This window comes from Camelus bactrianus, chromosome 13, assembly GCF_048773025.1.
Source record: "Camelus bactrianus isolate YW-2024 breed Bactrian camel chromosome 13, ASM4877302v1, whole genome shotgun sequence".
Lineage (NCBI taxonomy): Eukaryota > Metazoa > Chordata > Mammalia > Artiodactyla > Camelidae > Camelus > Camelus bactrianus.
Genome location: NC_133551.1, coordinates 41,674,157 through 41,701,223, shown reverse-complemented (window position 1 = coordinate 41,701,223; position 27,067 = coordinate 41,674,157). Strand labels below are relative to the sequence as shown.

Below are 27,067 nucleotides of genomic sequence, written 5' to 3'. Positions count from 1 at the left end.
GAGATTTTTTTTTAAATCAATGTATTTAATACAGATAAATGCTAGTGAGGAGTTAAAGATTTAGAAAACTTGCAGGTTTTATTTTAAGTGAGTAATTTGTTTCATATAACTAAAAGTACATTTGATCTTTTTTTATTGAAGCATAGTTGATTTATAATGTTGTTTTAGTTTGATATACAGCATACTGATTCAGTTTTTTATATATGTATGTGTATATATATAAATATTATACATATTTATATATATTCTTTTTCATTACAGGTTATTACAAGATAGTGAATGTAATTCCCTGTGCTACATAGTAGAACCTTATTATTTATTAAATTTTTAATAGGAACAATGTGCTATGAAAAAACAGGCCATAGTTATTTTCTAATCTTCCTCATCTTTTCTTGTATGAGTAGCAAATGTCTTACTGCTTCCAAAAAAGAAAGTGTGGTAATTTTACAGTAAAACTGCTATTTTTAATTCTTTCTTTTAAGCTATCAACAGTACAAAATTTTCTCCCAAAAGTTTTAAGTTGTAGAAATGAAATTTTCTCTGAAGAGATAAGGTTTTGAAAATAAGGTTCACTGCTTCCCAAGTACACACTCAGCAAAATTGGTTCAATCAAATAAAAATGTCAGACCTACTTTCTAGTACCTGGTTACATTTTTAGAATGCAGCAAATGAGTATTAAGTGAGATTCTAACCTTAAATAACCATTTATTAACAAGAAAATACAGATAATTTTAATGCATTTATTCTAAAAGTGTTTGACTATAGAAAACAATAGCATTTAGAATGTGTTCCATTTCATTTTTAAGTAAATCATTAAACATCAGTCCATTTCTTACTTCTAATCATGTAGTCTGCCTTCCATGAATCCTTACAATGTCTACCACAATGCTAGGTACTTAACAAACATTCAACATCACTGGCAATTAAAGGAATAGCTACTTCAGACTGATGTCTTTACATCACTCTCTTCCTCCTGCAAACCGAAGTCTTTAGCAAAAATTGGAATTGTTTCACTCAGTTTTTGATGCCTTTCTGTAATTATTCATCATTCAACTGGCAAACCAGCCTACAAGTTCTGGGGCCTGAGACTTAAGAGTTGTTTCAATACACTAGCTGAGAAAGTTTACCTGAAACAACTGTTCCATAACTAATGAAGAAGCTAGTCACAGCGCGAGTTACTATTCAAGTAACCTTTCATGGAACAGACAAAGGAAATAACTGTAAGGCATAATTATCAGAATCTCCTACTTCTTTGAAAAAAAAATTACATAATGAGCCAATTTCAACTAAACTATAAAGTGAGTGGCTGAATCAGCTACCTTTAGCATCTACTCCAACTGAAATGTTATAATGCAGTACAAATCCTAAAACAGTGATGCTAATGTTGTATTTGTTCTGATAATTTTACAAATTAGAGAAAATTAACACGAATATCTCAGGCTCCATACAGACACAGCATTTGTACAGAAGTAAACTATACTTATTGTGATCATTTCTTAATATATACAAATATTGAATCATTATGTTGTCCACCTGAAACTAATATAATATTGTGTCAATATTACCTCAATTAAAAGAGAGAGGGGGGAAAAAAAACAACTAGCATTGGTAGCCAATAGTCTCCTACAGGAAAAAAGCTTGCTATAAGCAAAGGAATTCCATATAAACTAAGATGCCAGAGACTGAATTATTATACATGGTATGTGCTTAATAAATAAATTTTAAGTTAATATATTATTAAACATTTTTAAATGACTAAACGCTTAGCAATTATATAATCTGGCATTTGCAATTGATTATATTTAACACTGAAATACTAGCGGTAATAAACCATCCTTAAAATACTGATTACCTTTAAGGCAGTAGTTCTCAAATTTTAGCATTTACCAAAATCAGTTGGAAGGTCCCATTTCCAGAGTTTCTGATTCAACAGGTCTGGGATTGAGGCCCAAGAATTTGCCTTTCTAACAAATTTCCAGGTGATTCCCATGTGGCAAGGCTAAGCACTACAAGTGAAGAATCAATGCTCTAAGGAATGGTTCTTAAAGCAGAAGTGAAGGGAAATCAAACTCTTCTGTACAATTTTACACACAATGAAGAATTTGATTCATGTTGGTCACCCCACTAGACTGTAAACCCCAAGAGGTAAGAAACCATTTCTGATTTTGCTTACCATTATATCTTCAGTGCCTACTACAGTGCCTAATACAAAGCATACGATAAATTTGTTAAAAGGATTAATAAAAATTAGCTTAAATTATTTTTAATTGTTCACACTTTAAAAATTAACTATAATAAATCCAAAAGATATGTAATTGCATGATACCTTATATAGCTTACACATAACCAGAAAATGTCTTTCTTTCAGAAAGCCTTCCCTAATCCATTCCCTATACTCCCACCACCCAGGCTAGACTGGATAAGTATGCCTCTTTCTATGAAATGTGATTTTACCGTTCTTATAGCACTTGGCACTTAATATTTTTCATGTATTAACTTCCTATTTGGAGTATAGGAATTTTTTTCCAATATGCTTCTTACAAAACAAATACATTTACACAGTTTAAAAAGTAAATAATATTACAAGGTAAAACAGTATTCTTCTACCAACTACCAATCTCTCTCCTCAAAAGCAACTACTTTCAACTCTTCTGGCTGTTTCTTATGTGATTTATCTCTGTATTTCCAAATTATATGTTAAGCTTATATTTTTTATTTTGCTTTAGTTTTAGATATTATCTATTGACTTTCTACAGGCAGAATTGTACACATACATATGTTCCTATCCCACCACCATCCTCCCAGGATGACATAATACAATATACTAATATTATTCATGGCTAAACCAAATATACCACAGCACAGAGTTTTCTACATAACTATCAAAATTCATTTTTTCCTTTTTCTTGGCCACATGGCTCAAATACATTTCCCAACCTCCCCTGCAGTTAGGTGTGACCTTAAAATCAAATTCTTACCCTCTCCATACTCTTCCTTTCTCATTGGTTAAATTTTCAATCATCTATCTTCAATCATATAGCCAACAATTACACTCTAATCCAGACCAGTGACTCTCCAACTTTTGTGCACAGGAATCAACTACATTCTAAGCGCAGAGTCTGTTTTCAGAAGGTTTTAAGTGAGAACTAATATTCTGCATTTCTAACAAGCCCAGGTGAAGTCCACACTGCCAGCCCTTCGCCATACTTTTGGCTGGACATCATTACCAATGGAATTTGGGGCTCCTGAGTGACCATACACAACAAAGTATGCATCTGGATCTAGTGACCACTCACCTAGCAAATATTACATGAGAGAGAAAACTGTTTTTTAAGCCATTAAACTGCTGGATCTTTCTGTCACAGAAGCCTAATCTTTTGACTTAAGTAACATATATACTGTAATTGCATTTCCCTTTTGGTATACTTTTCAGTTTTACCTGAAATTAATCATTATCTCATTTTTCTTCAGTTTTTAACATACCTATCAATAATTCATTGACAGAACCATAAATCTTCTCTCAATGTGTTCAAATACATCAAGTAATCCATATGTTTGTTTTTGGTGGTGGTGTTCTCTCCTTGGACATCCCCTGTCTGGTAATTTCTGGTCACTACTAGACTTCCACCACAGCTGTCACCCCGAGATTTCTTTCCCTTTCACTGTCATCCTACCAATTCCCATCGACTTTCTCATGCTGACTCTTCTATTTTCCTCTTCCATGATTTACTCCCTCCTTTTTGGTAGAGCACATCCTGTGGTAGCTTTCTGAGAAAGGAAACAAGAAAGGCATTGAAGAAAACAATTATGCCCTACTTTTGACATTTCATTCTGTGTAGAGGGACATACATTATCATAACATTCCTGACTTCTTTCCACTCCCTTCATTCTTTCCTTTCCTAAGGAGATGGGGTAACTTATTTGATCAGTGACTTTGGAAAAATTATCTGGGCAAAACTTAGCATCTTCCTCTCTCCTTCCTCTTTGCATCCTGCTGTTCACAAGAAAGAAAATTCCATCCTCTCATTTATACTCTAACATTTACAGGTGCAAGCCCCACACAGGGCCTGTTACTATTCAGCTCTGCCAGTGCCTGACTGGGTAAGTGCCTAATTCTGTCAATGAGTATAACCAAATCATTTGAAAATATAAGTCCCATTCTCTAATGTGAATCATTTTTTAAAAGACATCAGTGGTTTAATGGATGGTGGGATCATACACACCTGAAGCAAGATCCTGGAGTGACACCTCACCATGTACAACAGACAGTGGGCAGGACATAGAGTCCTCTAATGTGAATTTTATCTGTAATAAAAATAGTATTTTGGTCTCTTCCTTTATCTCTCTCAATTTGTTCAAAATTAGGAAGGGAAAGACAGTACTGTTTATTAGGCTCCATTAAGCTTCAATAAGGAGTAAGTTTTATAAAACTTTTCATATTTGAAATGTTTTCATTCTATATTCATATTTTGTTTGACTATGTTTAAAATTCAATTTAGAAAAAATCATTCACTAAATCTTACAGTTATTGTTTCAATAATTTCTTGTTTCTAGTGTTACTACTGAGAAAATTATGCCATTCTTATTCTCCACCTTTTTTACTGAACAGTTTTTTTTTTTATCAAAACTTTTAGGATATTCTCTTTCCTCAATGTTCTGTAATGTACAGGTGATAATCCCTGGTGCAGCTATTTCTTCATTCATTTTGGTGGGCATTCAGCTGGTTCTTTTAATCTCTAACTCAAGTCCTTCACTTTTGGAAATTTTTTTCCTGTGTTATGTCTTCTGTAAGTTCCTCCCTTTCATCTTCTCTGTTCTTTTTCTAGAGCTCTCATTAGTTGAACTTCAGGCCTTCTACATTGATCCTCCTCCAATTATCTCATCTTTTCTCTCCATTTCCCATCTCTCTGTTGTCCTTCCTGAGTGAATTTCGTCAGCTTTATCTTCCAACCCTTCTGTATTTGGAGAGGGAGGCATGGAGGGAACCTACTGTATGTTCACTTCTAAGAACTCTCTAATTCTCTGATTATTTCTTTTCACAGCACTCTGTTCTTGTCTCACAGTTATTATCTCCTATTTCTGAAAACACTAATAGTTTTCCTGAAATTTCTTCTGCTACCTATATTATTTGTTTTCTGAATTCCTTATTTGCTTTCTTCTCTATCTTGCATACAAACACATCCATGATAGGAATCCCAGTAGGAAAAGAGAAAAGGGGAAAGAAAAAATACTTGAAAAAATTATAGCCACAAGCTTCCGAAACCTGATGAAGAACACAATTACACACAACCAAGAAGCTCAGTGAACTCCAAGCTAAACAAACTCGTATGATTCCTGTCAAATTGTTAAAAATCAAAGACAAAGAGAAAATTTTGAAAGCAGCAAGAAAGAAGTAAATTCCCACACACAAAGGACCCATGATAAAATCAGCAGCTGATTTCCCATCAGAAACCATGAGGCCTGAAGACAATGGGATGACAACTTTTAAGCCCTGAATGAAGAACACTGTCAACTAAATAGTCTCGTAAAAATGGTTACAAGAGACAAAGAAGGATGTTATATACTGATAAAAAGTTCAGTCCACCAAGAAAATGTAACAATTATAAACATATATCCACCTAATAACTGAGCCCCAAAAATATGAAGCAAAAATTAACAGAACTGAAAAGAGAAATAGACAGTTCTACAATAATAGTTGAAAACTTCAATTCCCTTCTTTCAATAATAGTTAGAGCAACCAGACAGAAAACCAATAAGGGAACAAAGGACTTGAATAACACTATACACCAATGTCTACACCTAATATATATTCAGAAGACTCAACCCAGCATCAGCAGAATACATACTCTTCTCAAGTACACATGGAACATTTTCAAGGACAGATAGACTATTTTGTTAGGTCACAACAAGTCAATAAATTTTAAAAGAATGAAATCATACAAGGTATCTTTTCTTATCATAATAGACTTAAATTAGAAATCAAATCACAAAACAGCATGTTATTGGTACAAAAACAGACATGTGGAACAATGGAACAGAACAGAGAGCCCAAAAATGAACCCACAAACTTTTGGTCAACTAATCTTCAACAAAGGAGGCAAGAACTTACAATGGAATAAATACAGTCTCTTCAGCAAATGGTACTGGGAAAACTGGACGGCAGCATGTAAATCAATGAAGCTAGAACACTCCCTCACACCATACACAAAAATAAACTCAAAATGGATCAAAGACTTAAATATAAAACAAGATACAATAAACCTCCTAGAAGAAAACATAGGCAAAGCATTATCTCACATACATCTCAGAAATGTTCTCCTAGGGTAGTCTACCCAAGCAATAGAAATTAAAGCAAGAATAAACAAATGAAACCTAATTAAACTTACAAGCTTCTGCACAGCAAAGGAAACCATTAGCAAAACAAAACAACCACCTATGGAATGGGAGAAAATTTTTGAAAAGATGAAACTGACAAAGGCTTGATCTCCACAATATATAAGCAGCTCATATGACTTAATAAGAAAAAAACAAACAACCCAATCCCAAAATGGGCAGAAGACCTAAACAAGCAATTCTCCAAGGAAGACATACAAATGATCAATAGGCATATGAAAAAATGCTCAATATCACTATCAGAGAAATGCAAATCAAAACTACAATGAGGTATCACCTCACACCAGTCAGGATGACCATCATTCAAAAGTCCACGAATGACAAATGCTGGAGAGGCTGTGAAGAAAAGGGAACCCTCCTACACTGCTGGTGGGAATGCAGTTTGGTGCAGCCACTGTGGAAAACAGTATGGAGAGTCCTCAAAAGACTAGGAATAGACTTACCATGTGACCCAGGAATCCCACTCCTGGGCATATATCCAGAAGGAACCCTACTTCAAAAAGACACCTGCACCCCAATGTTCATAGCAGCACTATTTACAATAGCTAGGACATGGAAACAGCCTAAATGTCCATCAACAGATGACTGGATAAAGAAGATGTGGTATATTTATACAATGGAATACTATTCAGACATAAAAAATGCCAACATAACACCATTTGCAGCAACACGGATGTTCCTGGAGAGTGTCATTCTAAGTGAAGTAAGCCAGAAAGAGAAAGAAAAATACCATATGAGATCACTCATATGTGGAATCTAAAAAAAAAAAAAAAAAATGAACATAAATACAAAACAGAAACAGACTCACAGACATAGAACACAAACTTGTGGTTGCCAAGGGGGCAGGGGGTGGGAAGGGACAGACTGGGAGTTTGAAATTTGTAGATACTGACAGGCATATGTAGAATAGATAAACAAGATTATACTGTATAGCACAGGGAAATATATACAAGATCTTGTGGCAGCTCACAGTGAAAAACAATGTGACAATGAATATATGTACATTCACGTATAACTGAAAAATTGTGCTCTACACTGGAAATTGACACATTGTAAAGTGACTATAACTCAATAAAAAATATATAAAATAATAAAATAAATAAAATAGAATTATAAACATTATAAAAATAAAAAAGAAATCAAATCAATAACAAGAAAAAAAACTGGAAAATTCACAAATGTATGAAAATTAAACAATGCATTCAAACAACCAATGGGTCAAAGAAGGAATCACAAGGGAAATTAGAAGCTACCTTGAGACAAATGAAAATAATCTATTATTTTACTATAACTTTTTAATGGAGATAAAAGGATTTTTAAAAATAAGGATTATAAAAGAATACTATGAACAACTGTATGTCAACAAATTGGATAACCCAGATGGAATGAACAAATTCCTTCACACACACAAGTGACCAAAACTGAGTCACGAACAAATAGAAAATCTGAATACACCTATAACATGTAATTAGGTTAAATCAGTAATCAAAAATCTCTGAATAAGAAAGTCCAGGATCAAAAGGCTGCACTGGTGAAGTCTACTCAGTATGTAAAGAATTAACACCAATCCTTCTCAAATACTTCTGAAAAACTGAAAAGGAGGAAACACTTCCTATGAGGCCAGCATTAACTTAATACTGTGAAAATACGTACAAAAAATCATCAACAAAGTACTAGCAAATCACATTCAGCAGCATATTTAAAGGGTTATACAGCATGATCAAGTGAGATTTATCTTCAGAATGTAAAGGTGATTCAACATAGGACAATCAATGTGATACACCACCTTATTATAGACTGAAAGAAAAGAATAACACATGATCACCTCAACTGATGCAGAAAACAGCATCTGACAAAAGCCAGCACTTTTTCATGATTAAAAACATTCAATAAACTAGTACTAGAAAGGAACTTTCTCAATATGATAAAGGCCATCCACAAAAAACAAAAACAGTATACACCTATCATTATACTCAATAGTGAAAGACTTTAAAAAATTTCCTCTGAGATCCAGAATAAGATAAGGATGCCTGTTTTGCCACTTCTATTTAACACAGTACTAGAAGGTCTAGCCAGAGCAATTAGGCAAGTAAAAAAATAATAAAAGGCATCCAAATTGGAAAAGAAGTAAAATTACCTCTGTTTGCAGATGACATGATTTTAAATGTAAGAAAACTCTTAAGAATGCACACACACACAAAACAGAGCTAATAAACAAATTAAGCAAGTTGTAGAATGCAGAATCAACACACAAAGATCAGATCTATTTCTACACCTTAGCAATGAACAATCCATAAAGGAAATTAAGAAAAATTCCACTTACAATAGCATAAAAAAGAATACTTAAGAATAAATTTAACCAAGGAGGCAAAAAAAATTGTACACTGAAAACTACAAAACATTACAGAAATAAATTAAACAAATAAATGCAGCGACATCCCACGTTCGAGGATTCCTTCCAGTCTACATTTCCTGCTTACCTTTCTTGCTGTTCCGCTTTCAGACCCTGATCACTGCCCATGGATAACTAAGGATAGGAATCAGTTAAGTATTTTAAGCTCATGTGACTTACATCCCCAAGGGAATATAATACTGGAAGATACACTTTTTAAAGTGTTTATCATTCACTTACAAGAATTAAGTACTCACCCCTTACTTAATGTTATCAATACACCAGTTAATTAATATAGTTGTTATTAATACAACTGCTTAGTCTCTTTCCCAGAGCTGCCAAAAGCTGGAGACTGAGCAGAATTCATAAACTGCAGCCCACTATGCACTCACCCATTTGTTTCCTTCACTTAAGTTACTGCCAATGACTTATATTGTTAACAATACAGTTAAATGCCAATACTACCCAAAGTGATTGACAGATTCAATGCAATCACTATCAAAATCCCAACGGCATTTTTTTGCAAAACAAACAAACAAACAAAAAACCTAAAACTCATATGGAATTTCAAAGGATTCTAAATAGCCAAAACAATCTAGAAAAAGAAAAACTAGGTTGGAAGAGTCATGCTTTCTTAGCTCAAAATCTACTACACAAAGCTACAATAACCAAAACAGTATGGTAATAGCATAAGGAAAGACATAATTCAATGGAACAGAACACAGAGCCCATATATAAACCTTCACATAATATGGTCAGCTGATTTGACAACAGTGCTAAGAGTATTAAATGGGGGAAAGAACAGTATTTTAAACAAATGGTGCTGGAAAACTGAACACATACATTTCAGAGAATGAAGCTGGACCCTGACCTTATAACCAGTCACAAAAATTAAATCAAAATGGATCAAATAAGACAAGACACTAATTGTAAAAGCAGCAGACAGGAAAAAACCCAAATGGCCGTTTGAAAATCTGTAGAAAAAACTATCATAAAACAAAAAGATATATTACCATGCAGCTGTAAAATAGAATGAGGAAATCTTTATGCAGTTATGGAATGACAATGAAGATATACTTTTAGGTACAAAGGCGTGTGTAGTAAGCTAATTTTTTTATAAGGAAGAAGAGAATATGTACACTTACATCTTCAGAAATAAACAATGAAAGGATGAAAACAAAAACAAAAGAACAAAGACCTAAGTTTAACAACTATACTAAAACTATACCTTATACTCTAAACTAAACACACAGAAACACACACCACACAAAAACTATAAATATTCATGCCCTTGGATTTGGCAATAGTTTCTTAAATATGACATCAAAAGCACAGACAACAAAAGAAAAAAACAGATAAATTAAACTTCATCAAAATTTAAAATTTCATCCTTGACATCCATGTTGGCAATAATTTTTTGGATTTGATACTAAAAGCAAAGGCAACAAAAGCAAAAATAAACAAGTGGGACTGTACCAAACTAAAAAGCTTCTGCACAACAAAGGAAACCATCAACAAAATGAAAAGGCAACCTACTGAATGGAAGAAAATATTTACAAATCATATATTTGATAAGGAGTTAATATCCAAAATATACAAAAATTTCATACAAGTTAACAAAAACAATCAGATTAAAAAATGGGCAGAGAATCTGAATAGATATTTTTCCAAAAAAGACATACAGATAGCCAACAGACACACCAAAATGTGCTTAACATCACTAATCTTCATGGAAATGCAAATCAAAACTACAATAAGGTATCACCTCACACCTGTCAGAATGGTTATTATCAAAAAAACAAGAAATAGCAAGTATTGGCAAGGGCAAGGATGTAGAGAAAAGGGAACCCTTGTGCACGGTTGGTGGGAATGTAAATTGGTATAGCCACTATGGAAAACAGTATGGAGGTTTCTCAAAAAAATAAAAATAGGACTACCACATGATATAGCAATTCTACTTACAGCTATGTGTCTGAAGGAAATAAAAATACTAACTTGAAAAGATATCTGCACCTCCATATTCATTGCAGCATTATTTCCAAGACATGGAAGCAACATAAGTGTCATCAATGGATGAATGTATAAAGAAAATAGGGGGCGGGGGGGGTGTATAAATAATGGAATACTCTTCAGTTATAAAAAAGAAAATCTTGCCATGTGCAACAAAATTAATGGACCCTGAGGGCATTATGCTAAGTAAAGTAAGTCAGACAGACAAAAAGACAAATACCGTATGATCTCTCTTATATAAAGAATCTAAAAACAAATAAACAAACAAAATAAACTCATAGATACAGAGGACAAGTTGGTTGCCAGAGGCGGGGAGATTGTGGGTAGAGAGTTAGTGAAATGAGTTAAAGTGGTCAAAAGGTACAAATTTTCAGTTATTAAATAAATAAGTCCTGAGAATGTACTGTACACTATGATGACTACAGTTAATAGTACTGTATTATATATTTAAAAGTTGCTAAGAGAGTAAATCTTCAAAGTTCTCATCACAAGAAAAAAAATTGTAACTATGTGTGGTGATGGATGCTAACTAGACTTACTGTAAAAATTATAAAAAATTATTATAAAAATACTGAAACATGTTGTACACCTGAAACTAATATGTTATCTGTAAATTATATCCCAATTAAAAAAAATAAAACTTCTGTTCAGCAAGGACACTATTAAAAAGTGAAAAGACAACCAACAGAATGGGAGAAAATATTTGCAAATCATCTAATTAGGGTCTAGAATCCAGACTAGAAAAAGAATTCCTACAACTCAACAACAACAACAAAAAGACAAAACCCACTTAAATTGGCTAAAGACGACTATTTCTCCAGAGATAAACAAATGGTAACAAGTACATGAAAAAATGCTCAACATTATTAATCACTAGAAAAATGCAAGTAAGATACCACTTCATACCCACTAAGATTATCAAAAAAGTAGAAAATAACAAACATTAGTGAGGATGTGTAGAGACTGGAATCCTCCTACAAGTGCTGGTGAGAATAAAATGATGCAACCAATGCAGAAAATAGTATGGCAGTTCCTCAAAAAGTTAAACATGGAATTGCCGTATGATCTAGCAATTTTATTCCTAGGCATATGTCCAAAAGAATTGAAAGTAGGGACTCAAACAGATATTTGTACACCAGGCTCACAGCTACATTATTCACAACAGCCAAAAGGTAGAAGCAACTCTCAAGTGTTTATCAATAGATGAATGGATAAACAGTATGTGGTATATACATACAATGGAATATTATTCAGCCATTTAAAGGAAGGAAATTCTGACACATGCTACAACATGAACCATGAGGACATCATGCTAAATGAAATAAGTCACTCACAAAAGGACAGATACTGTATGATTCCAATTATATAAGATATTGAGAATCAATAAATTCATAAGGACAGAAAGCAGAAAAGACGTTATCAGGGGCTATGGAGAGAGGGTAAATGGAGTCATTACTTTAAAAGTGCAAAGTTTCAATTTGGGAATGACAAAGAAAGTTCTGTAAATAGATAATGGTGATTGTTACACTGTGAATGTACTAAATGTCACTGAATTGTACACTTAAAAATGTGTATTTTACCACAATAAAAAAATTTTAACTCAAAATTAATCAAACTAATTGCATTAAGCTTATATAAAATATCATGAACCTCAAATTTTAAATAATAATCACTCTTTAAAATAACTAAAAGTTTAAAAAAATAACTTTTCATATGAGTAAATCAACTGACAGAATTTTTATGATCAAAGGCAAGTGGAACTGTGCCCCCTTCTCTCAATGCCAGTTTTGTAAATAAATGGGTTTCCAAACTAATTACCTAGATACTCATCTAAAGCCCAATTATCTAGGTTTTCTGGATTATTCAAGCCTTTTCCTTCTTCATTCATCTGGTAAGCCTTTTTGGCCACTTTATTACGTATTAGAATCTTTATCAGCAATGATCAAAAAAGTTTAAGTTATGCTTCTTTCCACAATTTATTGATTAAAACAGTCTGAGATTGCTAACTGTTTTTTGCTTTTTTCCTAATGAGATATGGATATTATCTGGATTCCCAAATTTCCAAGCCACACTTTCCTCCATAAAGAAATAATCCAGAACTAGCTCTATCTATATGAAGACTTCTTTGATGCAAGATACACCAGAGAGTCCCTGATTCTACCAGTATCAAGCAGCTCTTGGATATTTATTTATGATAATATATCTAACACTTTTTCAAGAGGGTTTATTTTACTTCTTTGCAGGGGAGACCAATATGTCCCATAGGTCCAAAAATTGCCATATGTAACTGTGCTGGTCCTAAAAGGCTTGTGCTTCTAACACCACACTCATTTTGAAATTTCACAAACTGTATCACTCAGAATAGGCCAGGTTATGCTGCAGTAATAACCCCAATAACTCAATATTTATCACAACATAAATTGATTTGACAACTCATGCAAAATTGTCCATGAATTAAGGTGACTCTCTAAGGCAGCTATCCTTCATGCATTTGCTCAGCATTCCAAGCTGCTTTAATCCTATGTTACCTCCTACTATTAGCAAAACAGGGAAAAGGAATAGCACCAGTCACCTATGCTCATATTTCATTTACCAATAAAAAGCCACATGGTTGCACCAAAGTTCAAAGTAATAAGGAACATAACTTTCAGAATGCCTTAAAATAAAGTAGTAACAATGCTTATCACATTAGTACAAAGTGAAATATGTGTCTCTGTGTCTTGATACATGTTACTATTTCCCTCCAATCCTTTTGTTCAAGGCTGATTTCACCAACACGTGATCTGTGCAGTCACACAGGCTCCATGCTCAGGAAGACTTTATACTTGGTTTAAAGCTCTCCTGTCACCAACCTGAAATTCTTAATAACTTTATCTTTCAATTCATGTTTTGTAATCAAGTCTGATGGGACAATGGAACACTGACATGAGCAGAGGTACATGCAAAATGCCATTCCTTTCTACTTGGGATGGTGATGCCCCATGAACACAGAATATTCGTGGATCCATGATGGATGGAGAGTTCAGCAAGACTCTAAGTGAATATAAAGTAAGCAGGGGAACTAACAGTCCAAGAAGCCATTTTCTGTTTGAACCATAACTTGTTCAAACACAGAAGAAAGGCAATGGTATTCTTAGAAACATGAATGTCAAAAAAAAAACTATCATATCTTTTCCTACTCTTGTTACTTCTCTGTACACTTATTCTAAAAGTGACAACACAGAACGCAAGGGAAAGAAAAGCAAGTCACAGTTCCTTCTCCTTTCAGTCCTGCCAAGTCAAAGGTAGAGACTGTTGGTAGAATGTGCCAATATAAGAAGTGAAATAAAAACAGCTAAGTTTTGTGAAGTGTTTTCCCTGTTCCAGTAAGAATGAATATATATATATATATATATATATATATATATATATGTATATCTCCAAGCTATGATATATATATATCTCTCCAAGCTATGAAATACCAGCAATTCCACATAAGAATTAAATAATCATATGTTTGCATTTAAAACTGGCATTACACAATATAAACATGAACAGTAAAATTCATGCTTAATAATTTAACAATTTCAACTTTCCTTTATTTAGAACGATACTAAAAAATAAACACAACATGAGAGAAAGATTATAAAAGGAAAAAAAAATGTTTGTTTTAGCAATTGTAACCACACTTTTTTCCTACTTTTTGAACAAGGGACTCTGAATTTTTACTTTGCACCAGGCCCTGCTAATTATGTAGCTGGGCCTTCATTTGTTCAGGTAAAAAAATGTAAATTTATAATTAATTTTAACAAAGATTAATTGTCAATATTCACATATAAGGTACTCAGTTAAAAGCTGGGGATACAAAAATAAACAGGCTCATATATAAAAGAGGAGACAGTCATGTAAACAAATAATGCCAATATTATGTGACACATGCTAAGGAAATCATGAAGAAAGAGCCTAAGAAAAAGCTATCATCATGGAGATAATAGCTGAGCTGAGAAAGAATTTCCCACTTGGGAGAGGGAGTAAGAAGGAAAAAGATAAGATTTGTACTTACTAGACAAAATTTGTTTATAAAACTTTGACAAGTTTTTTAGGACCATAAAATAGCATGCATAATGATGAATACAGAAGATGAACTGGGAATGTAAGTTGGTACACACATTTTCATACCAAGTTGAGTTCAGACTTTAGCAAAGAGAAGACATAAATTATAACAGTGGTACAATTTCTGTTTTAGGTTAACTTCTGCAGAACAGGAAGACAGAATAGAAAGGAAAAGAAGATAAGTCATTAAAGTAAATAAGAGTAATTATCAATAATAGTAAGTAGTATCAGGAGGTTATTTGGTCTTATCACAAGCAATTTTGATAGGGAGAGGGAGAGGCTGTGTTAAAGTCAAACAGGTTTCTTTCCAGAAGGACCTTTCAGATTCTTCAATATGCTAATAAGCACTGTAAATCTCTAAGAGAAAGATCCAATTTGCAACATTTCCCAGATTTACTTGACTAAAGATTTATTTGACCACCTATCAGTATCTGAAAGATAATGTGAGGAACAAAAGTTTTGTAACACTGTTCTATAAAACAGAAGGCCAGCACTGAATGAGAAAAGCAGAGGGCAGTAGAGGGCTTAAGACAGGGGGAAACAATACTAAATGTGAGAAACAGGAAAGAACTCTGACTAAAATACTGCCAAGCTGTGTTAAAAAGATCTAACTCCATATATAAAATGCCACTTTACTAGTTTATACAATTTCATACTGGGTAGGGGATTGACAGAATAAATATTTCAATAGGGTAAGGGAATGCACCAGTAATGCTACTAGTTGGACGGGAGGATGGATAAAGCTTAAAAGAGGCTATATACAGAGAGATTAGGGGTAGATGAGAAATCTAAAGAAATGAGAAAGATGCACATATAGGTATTAAGGAGATATGGTCAGAAATAGAATCATTTTTGAACCATAAGAATAGAAGCATCAAGGAAAGTAGAGTCAAATACCACAGAAATACAGAAATTAAGGAAAAATAAAGTTGAGATGTTAGGTAACATTCAATGCTATGCTTCCAACTGCCTGACATGATGTGAAGAATTATATCACAGTATCAGTGAATATAGGGGAGTGACACAGTGGTTCCTAGATTGAAATGACAGAAGGCAAGAAAAAGCCAGTAAGGCACCAGTCATAAAAGAAGAGGAATTTTAGGTAGGACAGAAGAATAAACAGACATTACATAGAAAAATATGGGTCTTATTTCCTGGCTTTGAAGAAGCAGGTGTGAGGGGGGGAAAGCTACATCCCTCACAGGATTTGGAATAATAGTTCTCAATCTTTTTTGTTCCAACATATCTGAGAAATAGAATACACACCCAGCAGAAAGAGGAATGCAAGAATTAGGGGAGGGAGAGGCTAGCTGTGAGTCGTTTATAAAGCTTTGCAAAGTGATTACTGAAATACCTTTCTAAGGAAGTGTAACTCTCAAAATCACTGGTTTAAAACTGGTATAGGCTAGCTGTGAGTCGTTTATAAAGCTTTGCAAAGTGATTACTGAAATACCTTTCTAAGGAAGTGTAACTCTCAAAATCACTGGTTTAAAACTGGTATTATCACAGAAAGCTTAAATACAAGTTGCAAATGCAAACTAATGATGTTTTACCTACATGACAGAATTCAAAAGACACTGTCATACCATACCATAAGTTCCTACAAAAAGTCTCGGAGCTCTTACAAATTTTTCAGTTTAAAAATTTGTTTTAAGGATACAGCATCAGCTAATATATGTCTAGTATGCTCATTCATTTTATCTTTACACATTTGTAAAGTTAACACGTCTTGCAGTGCTTCCACTTTATATATTAATGAGGTACTCTGAGTGTATGACTTGCCTAAAATGACACAAATGGGACTGGTTTATTACAAGACACAAGAGTTTCAATTTTTAGTCCAATGCTTAGATACCAGGATATGTTCTTAGCCTAAACCAGCAGCTCTCAAACTTTTTGACCTCAGGGTGCATTGATATTCTTAAAAATTACCAAGGATCCAAAGAACTTTTGTTTTTGTGTGTGATAGCTATTGATACCAACATCATTAGATACTAAAATTGAGAAATTTTTCAAATATAAGAATACACTATTAACTCATTCTATCAGGCCAATATTACCCTAATGCCAAAGCCAAAGACATTACAAGAAAAATATACACCAATGTCTCTTATGAATATAGATGTAGAAATCCTCAATAAAATACTAGCAAACCAAATACAGCAACAAAAGGATTATACACCAGGACCAAGTGGTAATTACCCCTGAAATGCAAGGTTGGTTCAACATATAAAAATCAATCAATGTAATATACCACATTAACAGAATAAAGGGCAAAAATCATATAGTCATCTTGGTCAACACAAATAAAAAATGATAAAATCTAACACTCAACAAACTAGGAATTGAAAGAAACTTCCTCAACCTGACGAAACACCCACATGTGACATCATACTTTATGGTGAAAGATTAAATGTTTTCTCCTCCAAGAGCAGAAATACGACAAGGATGTCTGTTGTCTTCACTTCTATTCATCATTGTACTAGCCAGGGCAATTAGGCAAAAAGTAAAAAGAAATAAAAGTCTTCCTTGAAAAGGAGGAAGTAAAACTATCTCACTGCAGATGACATAATCTTATATATAGAAAGTCCTAACACACACACACACACACATACACACACACACACACAAAACTAATACAACTAATAAATAAGTCCAGCAAGGTTGCTTTCCAAGATCAGTAACAGTTGTATTTCTATACACAATCCAAAAGTGAAGAAAACAATTCCATCTATAATCTCATCAAAAAGAAAAAAATACCATAAATTTAACAAAAGTAGTGTAAGATTTTCTTCAGAAACTGACAAGCTGATTCTGAAATTTACATGGAAATGCAAGGGACTAAGAATAGCCAAAATAATCTTGAAAAAGAAAAGTTGGAGAACACACAACTTCAACTTCCCAATTTTAAAAACTTCTACAAAGCTACAATAATCAAGACTAGGTGGTACTGGCAGAAGGATAGACATACGGATCAATGGAGAATCCAGAATCAATTGAGAACCCAGAAATAAACAGAGACATTGATGGTCAACTGATTTTCAACAATGTTGCCAAGACCATTCAACAAAGGAAAGGATAGTCTTGTCAATAAATCATGCTGGGACAACTGGAGAAACTCATGCAAAAGAATAAAGTTGGACCTCTACTTGACCACATACAAAAATTAACTCAAAATGTATCAAAGACCTAAATTTAAATGCTAAAACTATAAAACTGTTAAAACATAAGTGTATATCTTTATGATTTTGGCAATGATTTCTTAGATATAACTCCCAAAGCACAAGAAAAAAATAGATAAATCGGACTTTATCAAAAAATTTTTTCTGGTTTTTTAAGGGGGGGAGATAATTTGACTTATTAATTTTTTTAATGGAGGTACTGGGGATTGAATCCAGGACCTCATGCATGCTAAGCACACACACTACCACTAAGCTATAGCCTCCCCCCTGGACTTTATCAAAATTTAAAACTTGGATGCTTGAAGAACATACTCAAGAAAATGAAAAGAACAAAATGGCAGCTCCTCAAAAAATTAAACATAGATTTACTATATGATCCAGCAATTCCACTTCTGGGTATATATCCAAAGAACTGAAAGCAGGGGCTCAAATAGCTATTTTTATTCCCATGTCCACAGCAGTATTATTTACAATAACTAAAAGTCAGAAGCAACCAAAGTGTCTATCAACAGATGAATGGATAGACAAAATGTTATATATATACAGCAGAATATTATTCAGCCTTAAAAAGGAAGGAAATCCTGATACACTCTACAACATAGAAGAATCATGAAGACATTTTGCTAAGTGAAATAAACCAGTCACAAAAGGACAAATATGATTCTAATTACACAGAGCAGGCAAATTCATGGACAGAAAATAGAATGGTGGTTGCTAGGGGTTAGGGGAGGAGAGAATGGGGAGTTACTGCTTAACGGGCACAGACTCAGTTTGGCAAAAATGAAAAAATTCTGGAGATGGACAGTGGTGATGGTTGCACAACCATGTGAATCTCCTAATATCACTGAAGATACACTTTAAAATGGTAAATTTTATGTTATGTGTATCTTGCCACTATTTTTTAATTTAAAAAAAAGGAAATTAAAAGACCACCCACAAAATGGGAAAACATTTTTGTATATCATTTACTGATAAAGGTCTAGTATCCAGAACATATAAAGAACTCCTACAACTCAACAATAAAAAGACAAATAACCCATTTTTTTAATGAATACAGGATTTGAATAGACATTTCTCCAAGTAAGACATACAAATAGACAACTGACACATGAAGAGATGCTTAACATCATTAGACACTAGGAAATTACAAATCAAAACCACGAGACACCACTTCACCAGCTAGGATGGCTATAATTTAAAAGATGGACAATAACAAGTGTTGGTGAGATTTGGAGAAATTAAAACCCTCATACACTGCTATATAAAATGGTGCAGCCTCTTGGGAAAATAGTTTGGCAGATCCTCCATAAAGTTAAACATAAATGTATCAAAATACTCAGCAATTCCACTCCTGAGTGTATATCCAAGAGAAATGAAAACATACATCCACACAAAAACTTTTACATGAACGTTCAAAGCAACATTACTCGTAACAGCCAAAAAGTAGGAAACAACCTGTATGTCTATCAAATGAGGAATGGATAAACAAAATGTGGTGTTTCCATAGATTATATTCCATAGAATATAATATTATTCAGCCATAAAAAGGAGTGAAGTGCTAATACATGATTCATTATGGCAGAATCTTAAAAATATCATGCTTAGTTAAAGAAGCCAGGCACAAAATGCCACGTTATATGGTAAATTTTATGTTGTGTGTATCTTGCCACTATTTTTTAATTTAAAAAAAAGGAAATTAAATGTCCATTTATATGAATGTCCAGAATTGGCAAATTCACAGAAAGAAAGTAGTTTAGTGCTTGCCAAAAGCTTGGAGGGGGTGGTGCACAGTGATTGCTAATAGGAAAGGGTTTCTTTTGGGAAGATGAAAATGTTCTGGAATGAGATAGTAGTGATGGTTACATAACCTTATGTACACTGAATCATATACTTTAAAAGAGTGAGTTTTACTGTATTGTAAATCATATTTCAAGGAAAAAGAAAAAAGAATACACTATTACACATTTCATCAAAGCGATAATGTTTTCACATGTATCCATCACTCTACATTTCAGATGAGAAAAGTAGAGGGAGGGAAAGGCAACTATCTTCTTAATATTACCATGAAAACAGTTGTAACTCAGAGACCCCAAAAGGTTCCCAAACATAGTTTGAATACCACTGATCTAAACTAACACTCAGCACAAGAATGGAGCTTAAATAGTTAATGATCAATAAATTTTAATAATAATCAAATTATTTAAACTACAGTTTATGACTGATAAAATGCAATCAAATTTCATTATCATGTATAATTCATGTTTTATGCAGTTACAAAACATTTCTGACAACCTATGTGACTATACTGAATTTAACTCTTTGCATACTAAATTTTGACAACCTAAACTTGAGGTGTAACACAGTATAGTGGTTAAGAGATCTGACTCTAGATTCACACACCTTGAGTTCAAATCCTGGCTTGGGAGAAAACTGCTGTGAGATCTTATTCAAGGTACTTAATCCTTCTGCACCTACTATCCTCACCTATAAATGATAATATAAAGAGTTGTTCTGAGGACTGAGTTAATACTTCTAAGATCTTTAGAAAGAAATTAACACAGTACCTATGTAGTAAGTTATCTTATTATCATTGTAAATCAGATACCCATTTAAAATTACCAGACTACTGTGTGACTTACCTAATATTTTGAAATACTTAATATTTTGAAAGTACAGACTGCTTTGTATAAAGATTAGGACTCTGCTCATCTTTACTATTGAACACCAAGCTTGCATGAATGTTTCTTCTGCTTTCTAGTCCACACTCCCCAATACCCTATTGCTTTCCAGCAGTAAACTAGAAAGTAGTCAACTAACCTAAGCCTAGGAGTGAGAAAACTTCCTGAGTAACCACAACAAGCTGATTTCTCCCAGAGGTATTTTTATCTCAAAAGAATCTAAGAAATTAGGCAATCTTAGTCAGTAAGACTTGGGTCACAGGAGCTTCAAAAAAATCAGTCTGGAATACAGTAAGCAGGGAGAGAAGAGAGTGGCACAGAAAAGATGACTTGACTATCCACTGAAAACAGGAATTAAATCTGTTGGTAGAGAAGCCAAGGAAAAAGAAATACTAAAATGAAGACAGAAAACCTAATTTTAATTACAGCTCAACCACTATCCCACTTGGTGGTCTCACTTTACAAGATAAAAATCCAAGCACCTTCATTTACCGTATACAATAATCTTCACAACCTGACTGCTATTTCAAACCATTTCTCTCACTGTTCTATCCATAAATTCTCAATTCCTACCACACTGAATTTCTCACAATCTGTAAACACCAAGCCCCATAACAACTTCACACATGTTATTCCTTTACTTTGTAATGGCCTCTGGTCTGTCTCCTTCTCCACCTAGGAAACTCCTATTCACCCCTCAAGAGCCAGCTTCTTCCCTCTGAACTCCCACAGTCTATGTGGTATAATTTATCTGAATGTATTATATGCAGATTGAGTTCCCTGAAACAAGAGATTGTCCTCAATAATTTTGTATCTCTAAAACCTAGCAATGTCTAGCAAAAAATACAAATGCAAATGTTTGATGAAGTAAATGATTAAATGATGAAAAAATGAGCAACCTCAGGCAGTTTCTCCCATATAATTGGGAGAATACTTGATACACCTGAGAAGCAACATGACATTTATAATAGGAAGAACATACGGAACTGCTCTGAATCTTCCTAACTCCATGATTGTCCGCAAACTACTTAACCTCAGAGATTCCTCATCTATAAAACAGGTTTCATAGGGTTGTTACATTGAACAAGTGACAAAAATACATAAACATGCTTAGCACTAGGCCTGGAACAGAACAGGCACTCAAATAAATGTTAGTTCCCTTTTCTCTCTCCCTTTAATTCACAGGATAATTACAGACATCCAGTGAGATAATGTGATTTGAAAACAATTTGGAATCCATAATACATCACAAAATCTCTCACCTAAGGGGAAAAAAAAATCTAAAGTGTTCATCTTTGCATTTATATACCTTTTTTCTTTTTGGATTTGCAAGAAACATTTGGGGACATTATGCTGGTTTTTTAACATTTCCCCAAAATTACTCAATTATCTAGGATTCTAGAATTAAAATTTAGTTTCGTGTAAACAATTCTAATTCACTTAGTTCAGTATAAACAATCCTAATTCCCCTAATATTAAGAAGAAAAAAGTCTACATATCCTGCTTTCAACTACAGTGTCCCTTTCCCTTGCCTGTTTCAGGTCTTCTAAAACTGTTCTTTTTTAGAACACATTTCTATCTGCAGTAATGATTAACTGAATTTTGTAACATTATGAATTCAAGCATTTGTAGTTTACTTTAAAAGTTACACACCTCACTGAATTTCCTTATATAAAAATGGTCTTTTTTTTTTTTAAGGATAAACAAAATTTACTGGCATCAGCATTCACAGGTAAATCTTGCTACGGTTTCTCTGAAACCAGAAACTTTCCGCAGAAAATAAATTCAAACACCTTTCTCTACCCACAGATCCTGATTTGACATTCTATAAAGAACACAACATACTCAATGGTGCTTATTATGCATGTCAAGGTTAACTTTGAGGTCAAAAAAAAGTTTTTCAATTATTTACTCTTACTAAAATGATTCTATTCAGAACTAATGAAAATTCTCTTTTAGCATCTTTTCATTAATCAGAGATATTTATCATTATAATTATAAATTTTTATTTTAAAAAGTCTAACATGTATGACTGAAACATAATATTGTACACCAGAAATTGACACACTGTAAAGTGACTACACTTCAATTTTTTAAAAAAGGTCTAAAATTATAATCTTGACACTATACTGTTCTAGCTAAATTAACTAAAAATAAATGTAATTCTAGGTGTGATTTACGATTTAAAATACCAAATTAAATTTATATGCATGGTAACACCTTGTTAGTTTATCTGTATTTCTAACAACTTGACCTAGGACAATGAAAAGACTTTTAATTTCCTTTTCGTATTTAGATATTTGGCAGACTTAAAACATTAAATGTCAATAACTTTCACTTCCGCTTCTGTATTATTTCAAGGAAGCTTTATTTTTTCTTTTTCCACACAAGTCAAATGAAAAATTGCAAACAGCAGGAAAATTTATCTAAAAGAGCTCTTTTTTAAAGCAACTTTCGATTGTATTAAATATGATCTTTTTAAAGCACAACTAAATTCTTATCTTCCCCAAAGCACTCTTTAAAATTTGTTTACAAAAGGATTACAGGACACTGATGAATTCATTAATTATCTTGAGCAGTTTTCTAAATGAACCAATATTTCATAATTTTACAAGTTGTGACTAATCAGTACTTAGGATGCAATGTAGTGCAGCAGTTTCTAAGGAGACATACAAGTATTGTGAGCCTAAAGAAAATTTCAGCGTACATTTTTCTCATATACAGAACATGGGGACTGATAGCAACAACAACAAAAAAAAAAAACTTTTTTTTTAAACCATCCCACAATTCACCACCTTGGTATGGCATTCTCTCTAAATTATCATATCCAGTTGGAATTATCCAATTTTATTAGCTAATAGTTCTCATTACTTAAAAACAGAAACAGGATATCTTCTGTTTCACCAAGTGTTACACATTTCGCTACTACAAGACTTGGGGGGGGGGGCGATCTTTGGAAACAAAAGGTAATCTGATCCACTCCAGCTAATTACTAAATGCATGCCAACAATACACAATTCGAATTGCGTTTCTGGACACTAAAGAGATCACAAAAGGGAGAAGAACGTCAAACGTGTTAAGGAACTACTTTTGTATCAAAAATATATCAAAACGAAGAAACACGGTATAACGAAACTAAGATCTCGCGTAAGGTACAAAATTCATCTAGTTAAAAATTTGGTAATCTTCTGAAATGAAAATGTTTAATCAACGTTGTCAAAATAACAGTAATTCATCCCATTCAGGTATTACTAGAAATCCTGGTGATGTGCTTCTTTCAGGTCTAAATATCTCACTCTTTTGCAATCCGGATACCAAAAGGACCTGAAACCTTTCGCGGAGGCGTAAAATACACTCGGCGAGTGCTGTCTGTTTACAAATACGAATTTCACAGTTTCCCACGTCAAAAGCATTCATTACCACCATTCGACCAGGGGGCGGGGGAGAGAGAAGGCGGTCGAGCAAGAAACGAAACCCTAAGACACCTCTGCCTTCTCTCCTCCCGACTAGGACGAGCCTGGAATAAATATTTATTATGTTTTATATGCGTGTGTGTTTATTTATATACGTACGTCTGTATTTAAGCAGGGGTGAAAGAAAAGGCACACATGACAGGGGATCGTACCCAGAGAATGCTCACTCCTATCCCGTTAACTCAAAATCCACCGCCTGGGTCTACAGGTTTCGAACCGGGGCCGAGAGACCCAGCCTCTCCTTGAAGTTCGGCCCCAAAGCGCCCCGATGCCCTCCTCAGGCCGCCCAGGCCGCCGCCCCTACCTCCTTTATCTCTGCCTTCCCCTGGGACACCCGAAGCCCATTCTGGCAAAGAAAGAAGTGTCAGGCCCCAAGTGGGCAGCTGACACGCGCTCGGGCCGGGCCCCCGACACCTGCGAAGCGCAGCACCTGAGGAGAGCGAACAGGGGGCCGCCTGGCCTTTCCCGAGCACACCCCCTCAGCGCTGGGTGCTGCGCCGCGGCCAGAACCTCCGTACCTGCGAGGCCCGCGAGCTACAGGCGCGCGCGGCGCCTCCTCATCTCAGTGGCTCCCGCTCCCCCTCCGCCTCCCGCTGCCGCCGTCACCGCCGCCGCCGCTGGAGGCCGGGACACGACGAGCTCAGGACTCCACCGCCATGTCCGCCGCGCCGCGAACTGCATTGTGGGGGGGAAGGGATGGGGAGGGGGAAGAGGGAGAGAAAGAGGAGGACCCGTTGAGAGGAGGGGGCCGCGGAGAAGGGAAGCCGGGAGATGGGGGGGAGGGGAGAGAGGGACAGATCCCGGAATGGAGTTCTGACTCGAGTGGGGATAAGGGATACACGTGGAGGAAACCCGGGAAAGGAGACTCAAAGGGAAGAGTTTAGGGGTGCCCCCTTCCTTCGTTCTTAGGCTCCTGGGCACCGGTTAAACCGGGGAGGGGGGTAGTAAACACCAATGGGGGAGGGGCAACGTTCGGGGGCTTGAGAAACAATGGGGAGGGGGCCGAAGTGGGAAGATAGCACACTCACACTCACGCTGAGGGAATGGGCGAGCGCGCGAGGACGCTCGTTAGCCCGCGAGGAGGGGGCGGGGCTCTCAACCGTTGGGGGAGGGTCGAAGTCACCACGGGCTCGCGGGGAGGGGCGGGGCCCCCGAGCAGGGGTCACGAGGTTCTGCTCCCTGCCAGGGCCCCACTGGGGAGCCGGCGCGACAATGCCGGCGTGCCTAAGGAGACCGGGTTCGCGGGAACGGCCGCGCACCTCAGGTCTGGTTCCTGGGCTGTGGACCTGTCAGCCGGAGGCCCCCAAGCGGGAACACGGCCGGAAAACCGTTTCCCCCGGGGAAGGAAGCCGGGCCTTGGACGTACACCCTCAGTCCTGGCACACTGACCCACCCCGGTCCGCACCTCCGCGGAACCTCGGCGGCTAGCGTGGGTTTCCGAACACTAGCGGGTAGCCAGACAGAGGAGGCCTCCGGGCCATCCCTCCCGCCTATTCTCCTTTTCCACCAGCCCACCAAAGCTGGAATCTCTTTCATTTTAAAATGCAGCCAATTCAGGAGTTCAGGAGCTCAGAGAAATCTCAAGAGCATCCTTCCCGGGAAAAGATTTTAGAAATCATTTATTTAGTTTCACGTGGGTTTGAAATCAGCTACCATGCATGGGCCCCTCCCTCTCTTGCTTTTTACGTAGGTTCCTCCACATAGTTATTTAAAGGCACGATCCAAGAGGACTTAATGGTTTGGTTAGTTTAAGACCCCAGCCTTGGAGATTATTCAACCAACCTCAAACCTCAAAGCTGAACAAATCACACAACTACAGTCTTGCATTTGTCAAATGCTAAGGCAGGAAAAGGATATAACAAGCGTGGACGTGAGAGTGAGGGAAGATGTTAAATTTTAAGTATTTACAATATAGTGCCTTATAAAACTTCTCATGATATGACTCAGAGGCTGGGCCCTGTAAAAGGTTGAGAAGGGTCTCCCTTCTGCGGAGTTCATCTAAGTCTCACTACACCGCAGAATGGCATACCTCTTATCTGTTTATGTCCATATGAATCTGAAGCTTGGTGAGAAGGTACCATGCATTGCCCACAAAGTGCTAGTCATTGAAATAGGGACTTCACATATTTCACCATTTCTCATAATGATCCTGTGAGGTCAGTGCTATTGCTCTCATTTACAAATGAGAAAACGAGCTCTGAGAATAAGTGCATTTTACCCCCACCTGTCTTATGCCACAGGGCCCAGGTATAGTGCATAGAGTAATTGATTGCAAGTCAACCGTGCCTGGCTTCAGCACTTATCAGCTAGGTGACTTTGGACAAATTCACCCTCTGAGTTTCTTCATCTGTAAGGTTTTAAAGGCAACAAACCTGCTTCACAGAGATGATGTATGAAAAAGCAAGACCCAAATTTAAAGCCTGACGAGACCTTTAAAATGATACTAACATGTCCACTTTAGTGTATTATATCATTGTCCTTGGAGCAAGTTCAATTGAATAAAATTTCCTGATTACTTAATAAGAGCAAAGCATTGAGTTAGTTACCAAGACAAACAAGCTTCCTGTCTCCAAAAAGTTCACCATTAAGCAAGGAAGGTGGTTCTACTGAGCTGCAATAAAAGCAGTAGGTCATACAAAGACTGGGCTGATACAGAGGCGAGCATGATAAGTTTTACTTGGGTGAAGCTTTAATGGAAGAGGTAGAAGCTGGACCATGGAGGCTTGCCCGCTATGTGCCAGACACATTTCTGTGATTCAAAGAGTATCATTTTGTCTCAAGTGTGCAGAAGATCATGAGTCGGGAAACAAAGACTGAGGCCATACTGAGAATCCCAGTGCTGCTCTG

At 35.5% G+C, this 27,067-nt stretch overlaps 1 protein-coding gene across 10 annotated transcripts in view; it reads right to left on the bottom strand.

Annotated features, from left to right (window-relative positions):
• TUT4 (terminal uridylyl transferase 4) overlaps positions 1–25,367 on the bottom strand; it is a 134,709-nt gene extending 109,342 nt beyond the window's left edge. For 4 of the 10 annotated variants that reach the window (XM_074376483.1, XM_074376484.1, XM_074376485.1 and 1 more), the window contains exons 1-2: positions 25,249–25,366; positions 24,739–24,895 (exon numbers count right to left, since the gene is read on the bottom strand). The gene's annotated coding sequence lies outside the window, so the exon portion shown is untranslated. Of the gene's footprint in view, positions 1–24,738; positions 24,896–25,248 lie in introns of all 10 variants that reach the window. The other 6 variants (XM_074376486.1, XM_074376489.1, XM_074376490.1 and 3 more) reach the window with 3 other exon arrangements.
• Between the last annotated feature and the right edge of the window lie 1,700 nt (positions 25,368–27,067).